The sequence below is a fragment of the Palaemon carinicauda genome, chromosome 13 (assembly GCF_036898095.1).
Source record: "Palaemon carinicauda isolate YSFRI2023 chromosome 13, ASM3689809v2, whole genome shotgun sequence".
NCBI lineage: Eukaryota > Metazoa > Arthropoda > Malacostraca > Decapoda > Palaemonidae > Palaemon > Palaemon carinicauda.
In genome coordinates this window covers 83,379,588-83,391,706 of record NC_090737.1, presented here as the reverse complement: position 1 = coordinate 83,391,706, position 12,119 = coordinate 83,379,588, and the positions used below count along the sequence as shown (strand labels likewise).

At 35.0% G+C, this 12,119-nt stretch overlaps 1 pseudogene; it reads right to left on the bottom strand.

Annotated features, from left to right (window-relative positions):
- Positions 1-2,267: 2,267 nt before the first annotated feature.
- Positions 2,268-12,119, bottom strand: part of LOC137652329 (gamma-aminobutyric acid receptor subunit alpha-6-like) — a 540,044-nt pseudogene continuing 530,192 nt past the window's right edge.

Genomic DNA, 12,119 nt, shown 5'->3' with positions numbered 1-12,119 from the left:
TCCTTTCCATAAAGAATTATACCTTGCTCAATCACTGTATTTATCAAATTCTTATAACATGTTTTTTTTTCTTATTGGAAATATATATGTATAAATATATTATCGGTTAAGTCTTATCACACTCGAAAAATAACACAACCCTTCACCATAAAGAAAGGGATAAACATACCAAGGTAGATATATAGAGAGAGAGAGAGAGAGAGAGAGAGAGAGAGAGAGAGAGAGAGAGAGAGAGAGAGAGAGAGAGAGAGAGAGTTTTAACCTACGCAGCCTTAAACACGTACCGAGGGGCTCAGTCTCGGCAGAGTTCTCGGCTCAGGTTCTGACTAACTCTTTATAGTTATAACTAAGAAAATAGGTTAAAATAAAGAATGAAAAACAAACAAACAAACACACACACACACACACACACACAAACCCTCCTTGCGCCATCTGTAAACTGCGCATTGAGAATGAGTATGATAATAAGTCACCTACGTGATATCTACAGATGATATTATTTCACTATGAGTTGGGCAGATGGGTGCGTTCGAAACATCGGAATCATTTGCGTAATTATCTTTTTTTTTCTTTAATTTTTATAAACTCTCTTATTTCTAATGAAATCTTAATTTCAATTTCAATTCTTTTGTTTACTGGTTGTTGGTTGTTCTCGACTCGTTCCAATTCTTTTATTTATCTTTTTAATTGGTTGTTCTCATCTCGTACAATTGTTGGGCAAAAGGATTCGGACGCATCGAACGAAACAATTTCATTTGCATGCTGAGTTCGTTTGGAATGAGACAGTTATTCGAGTGTTTTGTTTTGGATGCTGGTATAATGAGAAGTACACTTTTTTTCTTTTTGTTACTGCTCAGGAGTTGAATGCAGATTAACCAGGTCTGTTTCGACATTACTCTCTCTCTCTCTTATGTACACATATTTATATACTAGTTTTCTCTTATTTACATTTATTTATACTATGTTCAGTCCCAAGTATCGTCAGCTCCTTACCAAAAATTTGGCCCGCTATCATTGTGAAGAAATCTTTGTGTAAGACGTGACTGGTTAAAAGCATTTACATATACATTTACATCTATAAGATTTACATGTCTTAATAGTTATGAACCTTGGTACAAAATTAGCCTACAGAAAGCGTTACAATATGTTTTCTGCAATTGTTATAAAAAAGTACTTTATACGAATCCTTTTAGGTCATCTTGCTGCTTAAGGTAAATACTTGGAAATGATAGGGAGATAAAGAGGTCAAATGAATTCGCTGATGCTCCCGAAATTATTCAACTAATACGAAACTGATAACTGTTAAGTAAAAACGGAAAATATTTCTTCATATCAAAATTAAAATAAAAACTTTGGGAATATAATAATAATAATAATAATAATAATAAGAAGAAGAAGAAGAAGAAGAAAGAGTACTCAAGTGCCACAATTGAAAAAATGTGAGAGAGAGAGAGAGAGAGAGAGAGAGAGAGAGAGAGAGAGAGAGAGAGAGAGAGAGAGAGAGAGAGAGAGAGAGAGAGAGAATTTCTTCCGAGGAGACTATGAAATTTGTATTTCAGAAATAGAAAAAAATAAAATGAAAGAAGATACAGATTTGCAACTCAAGTATCAGAAAGAAATTGTATTGAAAATATTAATTTAGACTAAAAATGAAATGATAAAAGGAATAAAGAGAAAACCCTATTATATTTATATGTAATACTTTAACATTATAATGGGAAACAATGAAATTAAAAAGGCAAGGTCTATGAAAAAAAAAAGAAACACCTGTGGCAGCCTTAATCATGAAGACTCATTAACTTGTGCATTCATCGCTTATGACTTACAAGATCCTTAAATAATTCTGATCCTTAGAACTTGTTCACACAGGTGGCGGTAATATTTCGGTAGAGTCCCACCTACCCATTACCTCTTGCCAGTACATAGGAATTTGATGTTTTTCTTTTTTTTTTCGTGAGCGAAGCGAGCACAGGGTGGAGCAAATACCATTAATTCCGGTAATATTCGATAGTCCTTAATGGTTGCTGGTCCGACATGCGGAAAACATCACGCTCCTGTGTACTGGCAAGCAGTAATGTCTGGGTGGGAATATATCAAAATATTACCCTGGCGGTTTCCACCGCGCAGTTTGATACGTGCCGTTGTAAATTCGTTTATTGTTTATGGAACCATTCGCAGCGCGCATGAAACTGTACGGTGAAAAAACCCGCCCTGTGTGAACAACGTCTTTGTCTCGTATCCGCGTCAAAAAAAGAAAAAAAAGAAAAAAAAAAAACCGTTGCCCAAAAAGTTAGAAAAAAAAGGTCTTCCTGTGACGTCTTCATTTTAGCTATTGTAATAACACACTAATATAAAAAAAAATGTTAGAAACTAAATTGAGGATGAGCATACTTAGGTCTTCTTAATTCCTCATTGCAAACCAAAAGGATTTTGAAGTTTGTCTTTGCCATTCTACATGTTCCTACATCCCACAACATTGTGTTTAGCAAACATTTCACATATCTCACTGGGGGGTTAAGGCGTGATTTATTTTGTCTTAAATAATTAAAACATTATTAGGACGACACTCGAATAGCTATGGATGTCATTTTTCCCAGGAAATTCGATTCCAAAAGGGGGATCCTCTCCAAATCCTAAAGTTTTTTTTTTTAAGTTTTCAGATTCAAATTAGACTTTGTTTTCCCTCAGTCCTTGTCTATATCACTGGATTCTGTCATGTTTTATTCTCAAGTTACCAAGAGTTCATCCACAAGCCGAAAGGCGGCAAGGGGAGCGATGTACAAAACGAGGACCCCCTGTTCCCCCCTCAAACACATTCATCCATTATTTCGCATTATTACTCATTTCTCTTCCATCTCACACCTCCTCATTCTTCATTTTCTCTTCCTCTTGTCAAATGAATTAACCCCCAGTTCACTGAGTTCGGTGGAAGGGTCCCACCATCAATAAACGAAAAGAAAAAAAAAAAAAAAAAAAAAACACCTTTAAATCACTATGAGTCCATCGCTTGGGATTTTGGTCTCGTGGGGGAATTCGTCCGTGATGTAGTAATTGAACATGACCCAGTAAATGGTGAAGAGGATGAAGAACGTCGTAGGGAAGAACCGACGGGCGTACAGATCAATGACGGAGAACCTCTCGAGGACGTCCTCCTCCGTCAGGACGGTGTTGCTGGGCGTCATCTCCGACATGATCTTTCTCTTGCTGGTCAGCATCTGCCACACGGTGAAGGGCGGGGGAGGCGGGGGAGGTTGGTCTTCGTCCTGCTGGAGGTCGACCTTTATCACTGTGGAGTCACTCTCACTATCCTGGGAGCGTTCTCTTTTTATCTTGTCTTTTTTATTGAACCTAAACAAACTGCCGCGACTCGTCATGCTACCGCTGTCGCTGGCGGCGATCCAGGCGTCTCTCTTCCCTTGCAAGGGATCCACTTCACCACTCACCACTGTTCTGTCAATGCCGTCGTCCTCCACCTCCTCGCCCCCACTGTCTACACCACTCCCTCCTCCTCCTTTGTCCCTGTCCTTGAAGGGGCTCACGATCCGCTCCCCGAAGCCCTTCCCGCTCGCTAAAGTCCTGAGCAGCCTCTAAGCTTTCAGGCACTACACTTAAAGGCAACTTCAGAGCTTCCTTGAGGGAAGCTTGCGCGTCCACCGGACCGACGACGTCCTTGTTGGACGCCTCCCGCCTCCTCTATAGCTTCCTCAACCATGGGCACGACGGAGAGGGCCGACTTTCAGCGTATTCCGCAAGGAAGACCCGATGTCCACGCTCCGTCTTCCTTGACCGTCGTCGTCACCTGCATCGTAGCATCCTTCTCTGCCGCCTGAAGGAATAAAGGAGTTGAAAAGGATATTCCCATTAAGGGCCGAGTAACTGACTCGGCTTGAACAGTAAAACGTGACTATGGCTTTACATCAATGTTCTTGAGTATTTTAAAGGATTATGATAATGAGCTTAAATGTTATTATTAATTCTACTACTGGTATAAAACTAGTAAATTAAAGATGAAAAGATATTGATAACATTCTTATTGCTTAAATATAGTGGTAATTTCAATGACAACATTAACTGAACATGCATGCTATGTCACAATGACTTGACTTCATAAACAACAACAATAGAGTAAGTCAATACATTGAACTAAACAAATTTACGAATCACTGAATAATTGTTTGTATTTATACATTTTCCTGTCTTTCATCAAACCATGTTGTTGGTGCATACAGGTGATATAATGCAGACTGGAGGGAAAATGAAAAGATCCACATAATAATATGATTAAAAGAATAATTGAAAGGGAGGTTTATTTGAATCCTGATCAAACTGTATTATCTTTATCAATTGCTAAGCTACAACCCTAATTGGAAAAGCAGAATGCTATAAACCAAGGGGCTCCAACAGGGAAAAATCCAGTGAGAAAAAGGAAACAAGGAAAAATAAAACATTTTAAGAACAGTAACATTAAGATAAATATCTCATATATAAACTATAAAACTTTAACAAAATAAGAGGAAGAGAAATAAGATAGAATAGTGTGCCCGAGTGTACTCTTAAGCAAGAGAACTCTAACTGTAATGATTACTCAACGTGATGTTACTTCGATAATTCCTAATTTCTGAATTGTTATAGAATTCCAGAGGTACTTGAGGTTTTATTTCATTCTTTTTTCTTCCTATAAACTACCAATTACACGTGGTGCCACTGAATAACTCATTACATTATTTTGCAAGAGGGGACTATTTCGTAGACATTTATCCATTCTTGTTTTTTCTGAAATACAAAAGATGGTTTGCAATACGAACACACTCGCTCTTCCCTTCTCCACAACAGGTAGAGAAAGAGAGATTCACCCGTCCGTGGGATGGGGGGGGGGGGAAAGTGAGAGTTAAACGGGGACTTTGGGAGAGCTATTTCCATCTTAGTACCAAGAAAAGTCTTCCTATGGTTTTGTACGTCTCTTTTCAGTTTTACTTACGGATTACAATTAACTTTTTTTTAAGTTTTTGAATTTTGTTTCATATATCAGAAATATCGATATCTATGTCCACTAAAAAAAAAAAATAAAAATAAATAAAAATAAATAAATCCTATGAAAATCAGTTTTTCAACTTCAGGGTACGAATAACTAAGTTTTCTCTAAACAATTCTACAATTATTTAGTCTTTAATATTGATTTTGTTCTAACGTATGAGTTATAAAGCTTGGGTGATGATATTTTTGTCATATTCTATCTATGCTACAGTTGTTATCATTTTCTCTGGGGGTTAAAAAAAAAATCGCAGTAAAGACGAATGTGGCTTTCTACAGATAGTGCCTTTCATACTCTACGTCAAGTCTATTCTTTGACTTTATTCTTACGGATGAATCTAAAATCTAATCATAAAAGTTATATTGGAATCAACTTTTAATGTTGAAAAGATATAAACATTAAGCTTTCTTAGGTTTTTTAAGAAAGTAATTTTTTCTTACATTTAGTCATAAGATCAAAACAGTCCTAATGGCCTTTTCCTTTACTAACACAGTTCAACTTATTTTTTTTTTTCTTTTAAAGGAGATGTTGAGTCTCCGTGATATGAATAAAAGTAGATATTTAATCTCTTGACCAGAGAGTTTTGCGTTGATATTTTGATTCCACTTTAAAGGTTTTTGTGACTCTCAAACCGATCATTTTCCACTCAGTAAGAGTGAATTTTATATTCAGGCGTGAGTGCTAATATCATTCCTTGACCTCGTATGGAACACCTACCTCGAAAATAAATCATCAATATCAGTCAAGACTTCGGCCCTGATTACACAAGGATTCTTCAACTCTGACCTCTTCTGATTTAAGCTTATAAAAGACCTTACAGGAGAATCTTTATCAGAATAAGCATATGGGAGTCTAAAATGCATATCTAGACTTAACAAGCGGATCTCTATATCAGAAAACTGACCTCGTAAGTCAAACTATTCTTAAACTTAAACTTATATCTTAATCTGATCTCTCATATCTATCACTGTAGGTGAGACTATACTGTATATATCAAACTGTCCATGTACGTAGGGAAGACATAAACATTGAAAACATTTAGTGAAAATAAGGGCATCCAATTGTTTTACATATTTGGAGTAAGGAAGTAGAGAGCTAAGGAAAAGGGTAAGAATGGTAGAGAAAAAATAGGTAATTTGCACATACACAATTTATACCTACATTTACTATCTTTTCCTCATGAAGCTGTTTACCCTATACGATTCGGCTCTCACAAAAAGAACAGAACAGTAATGACAGCCATAACCCTCAAGGTATTCCTTCATAGGTCTGCCTAAACATTAGTGAGAAAAACATGCGCAACTTTTCTTAAGCCAGTTCAGGCTACCAGAACAAATAGTTCACCTCAATCGATATGTCAGAGACCTGTATAAACTAACCTGTACAAGCGACCTGAGCAAATATTTCATCTAAATCAATATGCCAGGCAGACCTGTAAAAATATACCTGAAGGTTAACAGCCACATTAACAGCCAGTCACCATTTAATAGCTAAATTTGGCTGAGGATTGCCCTGTACAATTTGGCTTCCATTAATTCATACAATTACACAGAAGGCTCATCAACAGCACTTTTACATCTTCATATAAAATACGCCATTCTTTCCTATGTTAGCTCATTGTAGTGGTTCCTAAGTATTGCAGCTATTCCTCTTAGATTCGACTTTGGCGCCATCTACCCCACCAATTCTAAATCTTCTTCTACCTCCCAGGATTTCTAAAATATACACTACACCAAAAAACTTCAAAATACATTTTTTACCACTCATGTGTATTCTAAACCCATATGCACCTCTAGATTTCTTGAGCTATCAATCTGTCTTATACAATCTTTTTCGCACATATACATTGATCATCTAAACTTCAGTTTCATGAAGCATGGTTGGTTTAACAACATACATAAAATTAAAATATTTTCTAATCTTCTGCACACACCCTGCCACCTTTCTTGCTTTACCTGTGAAACTTACCTCGTTTCTCATTTCACCATCAGGCATTATATCTACTTTCAGACAATTCTTCATAAAATTGTTGTATTCTCCCGTTTCCATTTACATTTATACCTTCATCACATTTACTGTCATCTGTGTAGTCTTACAAATGCTCTCAACCATTTTCCCAAAATTGACTACAGTTTCTCTACACTAACTTAGTAATGTAAACATTAGCTATTCCATACTTCATTTACAACTCATTTTCTTATCCCGCAACTTCTTACCTACAGTCACAGTTCTTTTTCTGACCTCTCCTATTACTCCATCAACAAATCTACTGATCATCTACGGGGATCACACATCCTTAAGTCCATATTCCCACTAAGCACTTCCCTCTCGACATATCCTAAAACACTCTTCGCTTCCATCATAAAAACTTTAAATCATTTCTAACTATTTGAATTCTATATCGTTCATTTTAAAAATTTCACATCATTATCACTCTTCTCTATTTCTCTTAATATATATATATATATATATATATATATATATATATATATATATATAAATATAAACATATATATATATATTTAATAAATATATAAAACATACACATATATGTATATATATATACATATATATATATATATATATATATATATATATATACTACATATATTAAATAAATATATATATATAATATATATATGTATATATATACATATATATATATATATATATGTATATATATATATATATACTTATGTATATGTGTGCATATATATACAAATATATATATATATATACTTATGTATATGTGTGTATATATATATATATATATATATATATATATATATACATATATATACAGTATACACACACTTATATATATATACATATATATATATATATATATATATATATATATATATATATATATATATGTATATAAAGTATATATATATACAATAGAAATACATGTTTTTTTTAAATATATATATAGGCTGTAGTATATACTATATATATATATATATATATATGTATATATACATATATGTATATATATTACAGTATATATATATATTTATATATATATATATATATATATATAATATATATGTGTGTGGTGTGTGTGTGTGTGTGTATGGGTGTGTATGGGTGTGTACTGCTCTGTATTTTGGGGGACTGTGTATTTCATACATGAAATTTCTGGTGGGTTCTAAGGAAAATAAGCGCACAGTTTTTTGCACTGAAAGATGACAGACGAAAAAAAAAAAAAACTTGTGATCGCTTTGAGAAGAATGAATGGGATACAGGAACTTTGCATGTCCCACTTACTAATGTTAATACATTTATACATTATAGACAAGTATAATCTTAGAAACTGTATACATTTACCATTTTGTAAAGTGACTAAACATGTAGTAATGACTAATGCCTTTTTTTTTTTTTTGTTATTCAGAGCTCTAAAACTACTACACCAAACACACTAAACATTTCTAATCTATTTACACTCTATGTTACGCTAATAACTGAAAAATAAGAACAGCATCAGTTTCCAAACAATATCACTTGAATTACTAAATTACTTTCGCTACTGGTATTCCATCGAGTTCTACGAGCTACTCAAAATATGTTCTCACAAACAATCAACAAAATCTAAACTACTCCATCAAATATATGGCTTTTTTTTCAAATTCCATCAGGTCTTGACATCTAGAGTTGTACACATGCTACTTTTGCCAGAACAAATAAGCCTATTGTCATTTTTTGTTTCCATCTCGCTGCAAATAGATAAATTGGTTATATTCAATGTAGCGCGAAGCTTTTTGCCTCAAACTGCAAAGAAATAGGAATATGGGAATGAAAAAAAAAAAAAAGGAACATGAACAGAGGAATAAAGTAGGATGAGAAAATAAGGAAGAGTAGAAAAGGGGAGAAGAAATTGTAGAGGAAAAAAAGGGGAAAAAAGTAGGAGGAAATAAGAGAGAGAAGTAATAGGGGAAAGAAGAAATATTAAAAGAGGAGTAAAGTAGGAAGAGGAAAGAAGGAAGAGTAGAAAGGGGGAGGAAAGGAAGAAGATGAAATAAGGGAAAGAAGAAATAGGGGAAAGAAAAAAGATGAAAAGAAGAGTAAAGTAGTATGTGGAGAGAAGGTAGAGTAGAAAAGGGGGGAAGAAAAGAAAGAGAAAAGAAGGAAAAAGGGAAAAGGAATGAAGGAAGAGAAGAAATAGGTGGAAAAAGGAAGAGGAGGAATAGGGAAAGAAAAAAAGGATGAAAAGAGAAGTAAAGTAGGATGAGGACAGAAGGAAAAGTAGGAAAGGGGAGAAGAAAATGAAGAGGAAAAAGGGAAACAGGAAGAAGAGGAAAAGAGCAAGGGAAGAAATAGTTTGAAAAAAGGAAGAGGGAGAAAAATAAGAAAAGGAGATGGGAGGAAAACGAAAGGGGAGAAAAAGAGGAAGAAGAAAGATGGGAGAGAAGAAAAGTTGAGAAAAAGGGAAGAGGAAAAGAGGGAGATAAATAGGAAGATGAAAAAGGAAGAGACAGGGAAGATAAAAGATGAGGGGGATAATGAGAAAAATGGGAATACGAAAAATAGAAAAATTAAGGCTACGGATGAAAAGGGGTGTAGTAAAATAAGAATATGAGAGAAGAAGAAGAGGAAAAAGGGATGAGAAATAGAGGATAAAAGGAGAAGAGGGTGATAATAAGAGAAATGGGAAAAAGCAAAATGACAAAGTAAAGATGGATGAACAGGAGTGTAGTAAAACAAGAGAGGAGAAGAAGAGGAAAAAGGAAGAGAAAAAGACGGTAAAAAGAGAAGGTGATAATAAGAGAAATGAGAAAAGGAAATACAAAATACATAAATGAGGTGGATGAAAAGGAGAGTAATAAAACAGGAATATGAGAGAGGAAGAGGGAAAAAAGTTAAAGAAAAAGAGGATAAAAGGAAAAGCTGATAATAAGATAAATGCGAAAAGGAAATACAACAAACATAAAGGAGATGAAACAGAGAATAATAAAACAGGAATATGGAAAGAGAGGAAAAAATAGAGTAAAAAGAAATAATGGAAAACGGGAAGGAAATAGTGAAAAAAAGAGAAACAATGATAAGGAGGTATAAATGACAAGATATAAAGAAAGAAAAGAAGGAACGGTATATTCAAACATCGACAAAGTACATCAAAGTTACAACAGCACAAACAAACACATACACATACCAAAGGCTAGAGCAATACACAGAATAATCTAATCTACTGCAATGGAGCAATATATCGCCTTTGACACATCCCAGAGATTGACAAGATAAAAAGTAAAGCGTGCAACGGTAGCATCATCATCATCAATTCCTCTCTAGAACTCTGGCACACACACACCATTATCCGCTCGGTTATCTGGTGTTTCAGGTCCTCTAGTTTCTTGCGCCGTTTGTTGGCCGCTCTCCTCAACGAAGTTGATGCAGGCAAACTCCAGCACAGCGGCGAACACGAAGGCAAAGCAGAGGATGACGAAGTAGTCGAGGGCCGTGGCGTAGGAGACCGCCGGCCAGGCCGACCGCCCGCCGAAGCCTAACGTGGTCATGGACAGCACAGTAGTCACACCTGGGCGTTACGAAAGAAAACGGCACACCATCAGGACGCGACTCACTGTAAAGGGGAAACTAAAAGTAACTTAAACGAGAGACCCACCCTCTCCTCCAAAGACTTCTTCCTATCCTCCAGCTTCTTGCGGTGGTGGTTTGCATAGCGCTCGAGGAAGTTAATCATGGCAAACTCCACGATGGCGCCGAAGACGAAGGTAAAGCAAAGGAGCACGAAGTAGTCTAATGACGTCGGGTAGGAGGTCTTCGGCATCTGTTTCCGATTGCCGAAACCGATGTTGGTGAGAGAAAGCACGGTGGTTCCACCTGATTTCAAAGAGGCACGAGCGTAAGGGTAAACGACACTGTAGTCAAGCAGAAATTGTCACAGCGGAATAAAATTCTAATTTTGATTCCAACAGACAAACAAGCTTAGAAAAAAAAATACTGCCAATTTCCTTGCAGACTGCGACACCAACTAAATAAAAGTGACACAATTGGATACATCAAAGACTACTTTATAGAGATATTATTACTATTGAACTACAATCATATCTACTGTATCTGGATGTAAAGACGGATTTACACGGTAGACCGGTTCGTCGAACTCGGTTGTCAAACGGTTCCAAGAAGAGGAGTCAGCCACAAATGCATAAGGTTTGTGGACAATGAAGCCCCGCCCACGAAAGTCAGGTGAGAACAGACTTTCTTCGAACCGTTCGACAACCAAATACCCCATTCAGACGTTCGAACAACACTTCAAACACTTGTCTGTCAAACCAAGTTCGACCGTGTAAGCCCACCTTTAAACACAACATTACGTCTAAAGATATCTACAATGATGATACTGACACACATGCACCATTGACGGAAATGGAAGTCAGGGACAGACTAATGTCAATAAAGCATCTTTTCATAGCATGACACCTGCTAATGAGGTTTACCTCAAAGTAATTTTAAGACAACGAGAGTTGGTTAGCAATGGATTTTACTCATTCTACAGGTAGTACAGATAATAAAGAGATAGTAAATTATTAATCAAGTACCTGTAAATAAAGTAAATAATTATGAATACAATTATACCATTAAAATCAATTACACACATTAATCAACATCTTATGACATAAAACTTAATATCTAAGAATTAGTAGAAAAAACAGTCATTGTCTATTCTAGTATTACACAGGACTCACAAAATTATATCTACTCCACTATGTAATTATTATTATTATTATTATTATTATTATTATTATTATCATTATTATTATTATTATTATTATTATTATATTATTAGCTAAGCTACAACCCTAGTTGGAAAGCAAGATGCTATAAGCCCAAGGGCTACCAAATGCAAAATAGCCCAGTGAGAAAAGAAAATGAGGAAATAAATAAACGATATGAGAAAAAAAAATTAGCAATAATTTTTTTTTTAAACAGTAACAACATTAACAACTATGAACAAAAATACTGTTACACAAATATTAGTTAGTTTCAATACAAAAGGCTGATTCCAATTATATAAGGAAATGTGATATATGATAATGAAATAAATATAAGAGAAATAGCAGTAATTAAA